Below are 13001 nucleotides of genomic sequence, written 5' to 3'. Positions count from 1 at the left end.
ATTTGTCACTAATATATCAGTGGTATAACAATAAAAGTGAATGTATTAAATGGTAAATAACTCCTTGTTTTAATCAGGTACTTATATTTGCTTACCACAGAGTGGTAGTCTCTCCTCCCACCAGGGGGTATAGTTGAGTCCCTAGGGCTCTTGAAATCAAGCTCCAACCCCATGCGTTCAGCTCTTCCTTGCCTGTCCTAAATACATGGCTCTCTTGTTGGGGCCATACGGCCTAACTGCCAAAGTCAGTAATTAATAGCCCTCTCACTGTGGCAGTGTGGCCTGGCAGCCGGAGTCAATAATCAACACCTAGGGTTGCCTGGTGTCCAGTTTTGAACCAGACATTCCAGTATTTGAGCTTTTTGTTCAGGAAACAAATTGAGAAAATATAAATGTCTGGTATTTTCTAAATAAGATGTCATGTAGATTGTGATGTAATGTCACGTGTGTCCGGTATTTTTGTTGAAACCATCTGACAACCCTATAAACACCCCTCTCCCTGGCGCCATGCGGCCTGGCAGCCAACTCAGCAATAAGTTGATGTCGGCCCCATGGTTGGGGATTGAGGAGGAGCTAGGGGAACCTGGCAGAATAAGGAAACAGTTCATATGCAAAGCTCAGACAAACCTGTACAGTATGGGCCAGATTGTCAAAAGCACACATTGTCTCCATGGGGCCGGAGCATGGGAGGAAAACTGCTGCTCTGGTGCTGCACCCATGAGCAGCTGGTTCTACAAAGAGCTGGATGACATATTTGGTGATAACTTCACCTCTGCTCCAAAAATTCTCCTGTGGATACTTTGGGGGCTCAGGAAACATTCTACAGTGGACTGAGCCAAGAGGAAATCATGGATGAAGGTGCCCGATGGGGAGGAGGACCCAGATTCAGAGGATGACTCAGCATCCACAGATGGCTTTCAGTCACAAGCTATTTTCTATGCCAGAGGAGACTAACCAATTATAGCAGCTGGTGGCTGGGGAAGCACAAACAGCAGAGGATGCATCTGGTAAGTAGTTTTGATTTCTGGAAGTGCTTAAGTGACAGAGGCATAGCGAGGGTGTTATGTGCCTGGAGGCCAAGGCAAAATTTGTGCCCTCCCCCCCAATCATTTGTTACTACCTGTGGGACTTTACACATTCCAATCTGCACTGGGAGGGGAACGTGCAAACAGGGTTTGGTTTGGACCCTCTCTGCTGCCCCTCTCTGGCCAAAGTGCAGAATTTGCCATGTGGGAAGCGGGAGCTTGCAGCCCACAAGGTGAGCGGGGCCCGGTGGTTTGGAGTGACAATGAATTGCACCCACGTGGGCAGCTGAGGCTGGAGAATTGCTTGAGCTCCACACAGGGGTAGCACGCTGTGTGCATCCAGTGTGTCCACGCCAAGCCTGGCAGCGTAACGGTGGCTCATGGTAAGATCAGGACCCAGGACTTCCAAAGGAGGGTGACGAGGCTGGGCTGCAAAGAGATGAGGGTTAAAACTGCTGTGCGGGTACCAGGTGGCATTGCGTTGTGAGCAGCCGCTGCAGCATAGCCAGAGTGGGATCCAGTATCTGTAGCATGCGGAGCAATGTCCCCGGCTTTGTTTGTGTTCTTCAGCAGAGGGATGGGACGTGTGGGGGGTCTCAGGGCAGGGGGTTCCACTGTCAGGTGATGGGTTCGGGACAGTGGGTTGGTGTTTGGAGGGGCGCGGGTGGAGTTAAGGAGTCATGCAGGGGTTTGGGTTTGGGGGTGAGCTCAGGGGCAGGGGTGCAGGTGCAGGACTCAGGGAAGGTGGTGGGAGGTGAAGGGCTCACAGCAGGAGCTGGAAGGCAGGGCTAGCTTACCGGGGCTGGCCAGAGGTGAATGTGATGCAGCTCTTGCGGGGAATCCTCACAGTGGCAAGGGATTCCAGGAGCTCCCCTCCAGCGAGTGGAGAGGCCTAGCTTTAGGGATCAGCCCTCCCCTGCAACTGTCCCTGCAGCTCTTGGGGGTTTCATAGCTCCAGGGTCTGCCCAGCTTCCAGCCTCACCCCAGCCTCCAGCTGGACCAGGAGAGGGCAGAGGTCGGAGTCAGCCCTGAACTCCAGCTGCCACCCTTCCATCCCTGAATTCAGGTTTGCTATGGTGGGGTTGCTCCAATCTCGCACAGAGGCTGTCAGCATAAAAAGAAGTTGGGTCTCGCTATCTCACCCAGGCTGTGCTGCAGGGGCTATTCACAGGCAGTTAAATTGCAGCCCCCCTAGTGTGGCACCTGGGGGAAACTGCTTCCATCTGCCCTCCTTGCTATGCCACTGTTAAGCAAGTTGTTGGGGACCGGAGGGTAGCAGAAAGCAGGATTAGATTTGTGTGGTGCTATCACCGACACAGGGCAAGTCAGACTCAGAACAGGGTGTTGATGAACTCTCTTACTTCACAGTAATCGGCCTCAGAGCTCATCGAAAGTGCTTTGCAGATACTGGGCTATTCAACTCTGAAGGTTCCGTGTCACAGCTGCTTTGTTCCTGATAGTATTAAGAGTAACATTCCCACACCACTGTGCCCGGAGACCAGGGGACCATTGCTGCACATAGGCAAGCCATGTAAGGGCCAGGACAGAAGTGGCAGTCTCGCAGAAGAACTCCCTTGATCCCCTTGTCTTCATCAGCAAAATATCTTCCAGGATGAACACAGCCTGTGGAAAATGTGGTCATTATTGATTATAGGGCCCCCCTGTAAATTTGGCTCTCTCCAAGACATGTGTCCAGACTACTGTAAAGCCCGGTACCAATGAATTCCCCTGCCCCAGTAGTTAATTTACCATTTTGGGGGTCTCATGTCTTATGGGCGCTTGTCCTGAGACAGCCAGTCAATGATAGGTATGTGAATGGTGCTTGTGTTAAGCTGGGTCGCGTTTGTGCTGTCTAGTTTTAACACTGTAAAATGTTGCATTTTGTCTTTACAGATTTAATCCAAGGACCCCAGCCTTCCTTACTATTGCTGGCTGAATAGCTGCGCAGCGCAAGAAAGGGGCGTTGGAAAAGTAAAGATGACTTGATGCACAAAGTTACGCTTCAGGCTGCTGCTGAAAAGAAAGAACTGAAGGAGTGGAGGGGCGATGAGAGGAAGGAATGGAAGGAGAACACTGAGCACCAGAACGAAGCCACAGAGCAGCTCTTACACATTATGGAGCACCAAGCTGACACATTCCAGTCACTGCTAGCACTGTAGATAGAGCAACTCTAGGACCACCCCTCCCTGCAGCCCATGTCCCAAAACCATTTTCCATGTTCCCCCTCCCACTGCCAATACATTTTGGCCACCATCCACAGGCAGCGCCCACCTGCATTCCACATCTGCCCCTTCACCGTCCAGTCCTGCAGACTCCCGCAGACAACCAATGCACTCCACCCCCTGACCTGTGCAGTTTAATCCTGCTGAACTTCAGCACCCATTGCACAGCACAGCAGGGCTGCATATGATACCTGGACATCCACAAATCTGTATACATGCCGGCAGGGCTTGTCCTAACCAATTGTCAGCCCCGAGCGATGGCCGGGGAAAATTTGTCGAGCGAAAAAAAAAGGGGTGTGCGTGGAATGCCGTTGCGGCCCCTTTAATTGCTGCATGTCCCGAGCGGGCTTCCATCGGGCTCTGTTAGCAGCCCCTTGAAAATGGCAGCCCCTAAGACCAGTTCTGCATGCCTCTCTTTCCCCCTTTCCTCCCACAAAGTGCAGATGTGTCATGCTCCATGTGTGTTCTACTTCTATTGTTTCAAATACATGAAATTCTTGGGTTTGAACGCAATCTCTGTTCCATTGCATGAAAGCAAGCAAGCACACCCCAGCAAAGCAACAGGCACTTTTGTACTACATGCATTGTATGGACCAATCTGTGTCACCCACGAGCATTGCAGCCACTGCACTCCTGTGCATAGGAACACATATGACTGACTTTTAGCACCGAATTGCTGCCGCAAAGCACCGCAGCTCCTTGTGACCCCATGCTGTGCTACTCTACTGCTCTGGCCTCAGGTTGGTCCACTCAGTCTCCAGGTACTGAACCTCAGCAGCCCAGCCCTGAGGGAAGCTTTTACCATTACCTTCACAAATATGGAAGGTAGAGCTCATGGCTATAAGCATAGGGATGTTTTCATCAGCCAGGTCCAGCATCCCATAAAAACCTCACCACTGGAATTTTAAAGGGTCAAAAGCACACTCCACGGTCATTCTACACCTGCTCAGCCTGCTGTTAAACTCCTTGCTGCTGTCAAGCCCCCCAGGCTTCATGAACCATGGTATTAAAGGGTAAGCAGGGTCTCCCAGGGTCAAAATGGGCATTTCAATTTCCCCTACAGTGATCCTTTGTTCCAAGAAAAAAGTTCCCACTTGCAGCTTCCTGAAGAGGCCAGTTTTCTGAAAGATGCATTCGTCATGCACCTTTCTAGACCGGCTTGTGTTAGTGTCTGTGAATCTCATCCAAAACTCATGTTTATGTTTAAAATTTACTGTTACAATACTGGATACTTTTCTTATGCATAAAATGAGTAATCTCTTTTTAAATTCTGTTGAGCACTTGGCCGCAGAGGTTTCTTGTGGCAAGGTGTTCCACAGGCTAACTGTGCATTGTATGAATAAGTTAATCTTTCTTCCTCTGACAGGCCAAAACTGTGTTATTATGAAGACTTTAAGTCATCGGAAACTTATAGTTGACAGAGCTCCTGTTAAGATACTATGAAGTTTTCACACTTCCTGTTGCTCACTTCATCTCAGTAGCTTGCACTCAAAAGAAGTGTTCCTACATTGCTTATTCAGTTAGGGCAGATCTACACAGCAGTGTTATTTCTGACATTATTCTGAAATAACAAAGAGTTCATCCACACTGTAAGCTTTTATTTCAAAATAATGTCAAGCTGAAGAACTTCTTATTCCAACTCCTCATTTTATGAGGAGTAAGGGAAGTCAAAGGAAAAATGTTCTTCCTTTGACTTCCTGCTGTGTAGACAGCGCCAAAAGTCGAATTAAGCTATTTTGACTTCAGCTACGCAATTGAAGTTGTGTAGCTTAATTCAATTTTAGCCCTGCTGTATAGATGTACCCTTACGTTGCATGCTCGAATATTAGCCAGTTGTTCGCATTATCTCTGATTTATAATTGAGTTACTGAGTTATCTGGAACTCACTCTTTCTACACTATTACTAGCATGTACTATCAGTAGTGAAAGGAAACAAATTATTGGTGAATCCTGTAAGAAAAAGACCACACTGGGACATAAGTGGTATGACACTATGACTCCATATTTTTAATGGAAATATGTTTTTGAATGTAAATATGCATAACTTGAATTTGAAAACAGGTCAAGTAACTTATCATTCAAGAGCATTTGACCCCCTGAATATGTATATTCTAGCTGTGTGCATGCATTATTCTTGTATTTAAAGTCAGAAATATGAAGTGTAAACCTCCTTATTAATCTTCCTTTGAGGAAGAAGGGATCTTGTGCAAAAGGGGGGTTTTGCACAAAAACCTCTTTTGCAAAAAGGATCGGAATGGAATATGCAAATGAGAGTGTGAGATATGCAAATGAGTGCTCCATTTTCATTTCCTTTTCCGGAAAAAGTTCGTAGTGTAGCCATAGCCTAAGAAGTGAAAGTATCTGCTGGATAATATAGCAAACTAGACTATCCACATACATGAATGAATGATTGTGATACGTACTAGTAACTGTAATAGACCTAGTGAAAAAGAAAGCTCAAGGACATTTTTGCAAAAAATATTCACTAACATTTACTTTTGCCTTCAATTTTGATATTACAATAACATTTTAAAATTTAAAGATTCTAACTAGATTTACTTTGTGTATGGTAACTATTTTTAACTTAAGTTCAATTGTTCATTCCATATAACTAGGAGGGATACTGATTACCAATGGATTAAAGCGAAGGAGGGCACTGAAAATGCTGTGCATAGGTGTAAATCAATCCCTGGAGTCACCAGTGTAATTATGAGACATCTGCAAGTATAAGCTACCCCTTTCTAACAAGTATAATCCTTTAAGTACTACCATTGTACAATATATTATGGTAATAGTCAAGTAAATATTTCTCAATTCACACAACTGTTGTGCTATTTACTGTATTTTGATAAATTTCCCATTTTGACTTATTTAGAGTAATAGCAGGCAGATACTCATAAACTAATAGTAATGCTTCACTCTTGAAGAATATGTCCATCAATGACTTTTATCAAGGATGCAACTCCATGCTCTGGGTACCACTAAGGCTCTGACTGCTGGATGCTGAGACTGGATGACAAGGGGTGGATCAACTGAAGATGGCTCTGTTCTGTTCGTTCCCTTTGAAGCATAGGCTACTGGCCACTGTTTGAAGACAGGATATAGCCATTGGTTGGATCTTCCAAGTTCATGGACTTGCATTATGCTTATGTTATGTTTTTGTGTGGCACTTTTCACCATTAGATCTCACCGCACTTTAGAAAAGAGGTCGGTATCATAATCTCATTTGGCACGTGGGGAAATTGAGGTATAAAAAGGTGAAATGAGTTGGCCTAGACCCCTCCATGGATGAGAGCTGGGAACTGAACCACTATCTTGAGTGTCAGTCTTATGCCCTGTCCATTAGTCTATACTCGCTTGAAAGTATTATGAGTTAGCTTCAGAGGAAAAGAGGATAGCAAATGTTTTACCTACATTTTAAAAAGGGTCTCTGGGTGATCCAGGGAATGGTAGTCCTCTAAGCCTTACATGTGTATCTGGCTAATGAATGAAATGATTTTTTTTTAAACTGAAAGCTTGGAAGATCATAAGACAATAGTATCTAATCAGCACACTTTCTTCAAAGGAAAATTGTCTAACTAATCTCCTAGAATTATTTGAATGGGTCAGTGATGATGATGATGGGGTGATCACTCATTGCCGACTATGATCATCCTCCATGGAAATTATGGACCCTTGGGTGGCTGATAAGGCCAATCCTTGAACCACAAGTTCTATTACAGTAAGGGCATGTTTCCAGGAACAACAGGAGGCAGTTGACAATGACTAGAAGCCAGTCTCTCCTCCTTCCTGAGCCTGTTTTCCTCTTCAGCCTGTTGGTGGGAAAATTCAAATTGCAGGGAGCCATTGCATAGGACTTGTCGGCATTTTGAGCAATCCTGGGTTAGTGTCTCCCAAGTGTTAATGTCAATGTTGCAATTCTTTAAGTTACCTTTGGCAAGTCCTTATAATGCTTCTGTTCAGTCCTGGCCAAAGAGTTTGTGGGGCCCAAGGCAGCATGTTGAGATTTGCTGCACCACGTGGCCGGGCAGCTCCCAGCCAGGGCAGCGAGTGAGCAGCTGGGTGGGTGGGCGCTGGGTGGTGCAGAACCTTGAAGATGCAGGGCCCAAGGCAACCACCTTGCTCACCTTGCCCTGCTTCTGTTGTCCTCCCACATTACAGTATGCTTCTTTTAGCTAAGACTCTCAGAATCTGTTTTGGGAGGTGATGGTCTGTCATCCAAACAATGTGACCAGTCCAGTGAAGTTGCTGATGGATGATCACTGTCTCAGTACTGGTGGTATTTACTCTTCCAGAACACTGATGTTAGTGCCCATCTTCCCATTTGATCTTCAAGATCTTGTGAAGGCAGCATTGGTAATACCTCTCAAGGACTTTCAAGTGATGTTTATAGGTTATCCAGGTTTCAGAGCCATACAATAGTGTTGGGAGAATGACAGCTTGATGGACAAGAAGTTTGGTGTCTGTTCAGATGCCATGATCTTCAAAAACCCTGTGCTGTAAATGAGCATAGATTGCACTGGCACAGCTCAGACAATGTTGGATTTCTACATTAATATCTGCTTTGGATGAAAGATAGCTTTCAAGATAGAGAAAATGATTGACATTCTCCAGTGCCTCTCCATTTATTTTAATAGATCGGGCATGTGATACCTCATTTGGAGAGGGCTGATGAAGCACTTTGGTTTTCTTGATGTTGAGGGTGAGACCGAGACATGCATAAACATCAGCAAACACGTTCAAGCTAGCCTGAAGATTTTTCTCAGAGTGGGCAAAAACCGAATTGTCTTCAGCATACTGAAGTTCCATGATAGATGTGGTGGAAATCTTACTCTTAGCTTTCAGCCTGCTAATCCTAAACAGCTTTCTATCCATTCTGTAGATGATTTCAATGCCAGCTGGGGGCTTCCCAGCAATTAGGTAAAAAATGACAGCAATAAAGACTATAAACTGGTTGGGGCAATGCTACAGCCCTGTTTGACTCCTGTTGGTACTTTGAAAGGTTCACTTTGGGAACAAGTGCTGCTCAGAACAGTCGCTTTCATATTGTCATAGTGTTAGGACACAGATCCAGTTTTCAAAAGTACAATCCAAAGGGCACAGAGATTCACTGAGTCAAAGGCTTTAATTAGATCAATAAAAGCCATGTACAATGGTCAGTTTTGCTCTTGACATGTCTCTTACAGCTGCCATGCAATGAAGATTATGTCCACACTTCTGTGACATGGTCAGAACCCACTCTGTGACTCTCATAAAATTTCTTCTGACAGAGGCAGAAGATGGGTTGCAAAGACCCATGCCAGAACTTTGCCTGCAACAACAAGAAGAGAGATACCATGATAGTTTCTGCAGTCTGCTTTATCTCCTTTTTTAAGAGGGTAACAATCAAGGCAATCTTATTTCACTGGGTATCTCCTCCTTTATCCAGATTTTAAGGATAAGCAGGCTAAACTGCCAAATTAACTCTGTTCTACCAACTTTAAAGATTTCAGCAGGGATCCCATCTGGACCTGCTGCCTTGTTGTTCTTCATCTGCTTCATGGCTTTGTGTACCTCAGGGTGTGTCTAGACTACAGAGTTTTGTCAACAAAAGTGGACTTTTGTCGACAAAACTATACCTGCATCTACACTACCGCTGAGTTCTGTCGACATAACGTCGACAGAATTCAGCAGTTTTGTTGACGCTGGTAAACCTCATTTTACGAGGCATAACACCTTTTGTCGACAGAGTTCTGTCAACAGAAGGTGTTATTGCATGTAGGGTTGTGTCTAGACTACAGGGTTTTGTCGACAAAGCAGCTTGCTTTGTTGACAGAACTGAATGTGTCTAGATGCTCTTTGTCGACAGAAGTTTTGTCGACAGATACTGTCAACAAAACTTCTGTCGACAAAAGCCTGTAGTTTAGACGTACCCTCAGACAAAAGTGGCCAGTCTTGACACAGCCATAATGTATTGGTGCAAACCAACCATTACAGAAGCAGAGGAATTGAACATTTATCTTTTGCTGTGCCCAATCATTCAGCACACGTAAGTTTTTGTCTTTGTTAACTAATGCACAGTTTTTAAGGTCTCCTGGAAACTTGCCTTTGTGTCACAGAGATCTTTTCTTTATAACATTAGTAGAATTTCTAAAGAGCACATGACAACTATAATTTTCTCTACCAGATAAAACCTCAAAAAAAATATATAGTAAAACCTGTTTATATATTTCCTATATTTTGGTAGAAGCACAACAGAGAAAATTATGGACCAAACCCTGAGACTGGACTCCAAAGGGACATTTCTCCTCCTATTGAAAAGATTGGAAGATTTTTTTCTCAGTATAATGTGATTCAGGAAAACACTTTAGCCTGGGCTTAAATCCATCCAGTTTTGTGGTAGCAAACCTACTAGCTTGAATGGAGATGATTTCCCAAACTGGAACTAAAGACTTGAGAACACTCTTCAGCTTTTGGCCCTGATTCAACAGACAAAAAAGTATGAACTTATTTTATCAGGCAGGTCTTCTTTTTGATCTTGCTTCTAACTTTCCACTCTAAAAATATTCATTCTCATATGAACAAAACAAAGAATCTCCCGGACATCAGACAATATTAATAAAATGATTTCTAAATGACTATAAGTCATAGTGTTCTAGTTTACTGGAAAACAAGACAAAACAACTATAAACAACAGCACTTTTCTCCTTTCTTATTCTCTCTTTAAGAGAGAAATTCAGCACAGTGGCCTTAGGTTTTTTCCACTATATATGTAGATGTGAAGAAAAAAGCAGCTACATTTCCACAGGTTCAGGGACTGGTTAAATTAAAATGGTTACAGATAATTTGTTGATCTTTTTTACATAGTATTTATATACTAGAAGCATCACCCCAAATCAGCTATTTTAACATAATATAATTCAACAAAATATTGTTTTAGTCACAAGGAAATTCTATAGAAGGAAGCATATTAGATAAAGTATTGCTCGTGGTATAATTTTAATTCAGAAAAATCTTGCTAAGAGGGCTTATTTAAATAGGTTCTTCCTGAGATGAATATTTAGAAAAAATTCCTACAGGATGATTTATAGAAAAATTATATGAACAGAATGAAGGACAGATGAATTATATTAGAAAAGAGTCTCATTTCCACAAAATATAAATTATACCTTTTAGGAAATATATTGAATTTTATTAATATTCTGTAGACAGCCTGCAGTGTTAATCTCCACCCTACCTATAAGATTTTCATTATAATGTACAAGGTGTATTTACCCTTTAACCAAATAATTTTGAGCAGTTCAGTACAGCCTTGACTGCAGTTTACATACCTTACAAAATATTTTCATTTTAGAGCCACAAAATATTTGTGTGGGTACAAACTGTATGAAACTTTTAATGAGATATTTGTGTGTGCGCGTGCAGATACACAATGTCATTAGAGAGAGAGAGAGAGAGAGAGAGAGAGAGAGAGAGAGAGAGAAGTGACATGTAGGTAAAATTACATATATACACAGCTATATGACCTATGTGTTGTTTACATATATACACAGCTATACAACCTCTGTGTTGACCTCATCTTCATTTGTGGTACTATTCTGAGTATTTGTATCTTGCACCATATCTAGCACATCGACCGATGGAAAACGTGCATAAGTTGTTTTTAGATAAAAACAGCCAGGCTGACACCAAATTTGTTTGCATAATTGGAAATCAGTGATTAGCAAGTGAACAGACTGGTAGACATACTGCCTGTTAATTAGGTAGAGAGATTTAGATAATCAATAATATATTAATAGCGGTAACATACTAGTTTCTCACATGATTCCTACCTCAATTGGTGCTCAGGCAATTCATTCAACTTGTGCTGTGAATGAGTGAGGTTGTTGTCTGCAGGAACTCTGACTCATCCACTCTAGAATCTGAAAGAAGTGTAGAGAATGAAGAAGTCTGCAGGCAGAAAAAGGATGGTCTAATGTAATGTACTTTGGGAGTGAGTCTTTTCTGCACACTTCTTAGTGCCAGCCTACGCTAAAAAGTTAAAGTTGACCCAGCTACTTCATTCCCAGTGTACACAGCACCAGAATTTCTACTGTCAACGTAGTGACCACCTCTAAGAGAAGTGGATTTACTACAGCCTCAGAAGAATCCTGCCCGTCACTGTAGGAAATGTCTACACTACAGTGCTACAGCAGTGCTGCTGCAACAGTACAGATGTGCCACTGAGGCATTCGTATTGTAGAGAGAGCCTACAATCCACACACTGACCAACCTGAACAGTTGGGGAAGGTGCACATTCTGCAAGGTTTGAGATCTGATAAGAGTTCTCTCTTGTCACACACAAAAGCTGATGTCTAAAAGGTTAAATTCCTTAATTTTGATATATAAATGTCCAATCATTGGCATTGATGGATATTTTTTCAACCACAGATTCCAAAATATAAATAGACAGTAATACTGACAATGGTTTAAACTTTTTTTTTTTTTAGAAATAGCCCGTGCATAAAATTCTCTACCTGAAAAGTGCTTTGTTTTATACACAGACACACACACGTTAGAATGATCCCATCAAAAATGAGACATTTGTCTTGAAATTTAAAAAAGAATCACTTAACTCTCTCTGAAAGTCCTAAACAGATTTACCTCTGTCTTTAAAAAAAGAATCCTGATTCTGCAGACATTGCTGTAAATCAAGATCAACTCCGGAGGCAAGATTTACCATGATGTAAATGCAAAACATAGTGGCTACGTCTAGACTGGCATGATTTTCCGCAAATGCTTTTAACGGAAAAGTTTTTCCGTTAAAAGCACTTGCAGAAAAGAGCATCTAGATTGGCACGGATGCTTTTCCGCAAAAGCACTTTTTGCAGAAAAGTGTCCGTGCCAATCTAGACGCGGTTTTGCACAAGAAAGCCCCGATCGTCATTTTCGCCATCAGAGCTGTTTTGCGCAAAACAATACTGCGTTGTCTACACTGGCCCTCTTGCGCAAAACCATTTGCGCAAGAGGCCTTTTGCCCGAACGGGAGCAGCATAGCATTTCCGCAAGAACACTAACAATCTTACATGAGATCGTCAGTGTTCTTGCGGAAATTCAAGTGGCCAGTGTGACAGCTGGCAAGTTTTTCCGCAAAAGAAGCTGCTTCTGTGGAAAAACTTGCCAGTCTAGATGCAGCCAGTGTGTAAGAAGAGAGAACCAGGCCCCAAAACAGTACCTCATGTGGTGCTGCTCTGATGCTTCTTTTCATGCTTTTAAAAATCTTTCTTCAACTGAATCATACAACGCAATTTTAACAGTAAGTTACTAATTGCTCCACGATAGCATCCATTATGCTGTTATATCATAGTTGGCTTATTCAAAAGCAACAAGACATTTTTTATAATATACTCAGTACAACCATTGGAAAAAATCAATACATTTATAGCAGTTAAACATACATTATGGCTGATCTGTTCTTCTTTCTGTAAATGTTTTATGTGATTATGAGGAAGAGATTTATACATTTCTGTTTGTTGTTATCTACAACATGATTATATAAATATAAGATTAACTTAGTATAACTCTTGAATGGGAAATCCTTCAAGACGAATATGAATCGTTTAACAGCACTGTTTAATCTATATTATGGGTCAAATCGTAGTCTCAGTGCCAAACATGAGTAAACTGGGATGATTCAAGGAAGTTCTATAGACAAGGACATTATTGATTTCTCCTTTCCCATGTTGCAGAGTGCTAGAAGCCTTTCTGAGTCTACTGAAGCATTAGGGCCCCAGTA

The 13001-nt window shown here is 42.7% G+C and overlaps 1 pseudogene; it reads left to right on the top strand.

The window, feature by feature from the left end:
* Positions 1-507: 507 nt before the first annotated feature.
* Positions 508-3484, top strand: LOC149525740 (uncharacterized; annotated as a pseudogene).
* The last annotated feature ends 9517 nt before the right edge of the window (positions 3485-13001 follow it).

The sequence above is a fragment of the Pelodiscus sinensis genome, chromosome 1 (genome assembly GCF_052426305.1).
Source record: "Pelodiscus sinensis isolate ZL-2025 chromosome 1, ASM5242630v1, whole genome shotgun sequence".
Taxonomy (NCBI): Eukaryota; Metazoa; Chordata; order Testudines; family Trionychidae; genus Pelodiscus; species Pelodiscus sinensis.
This window is presented reverse-complemented; position numbering and strand designations above follow the sequence as displayed.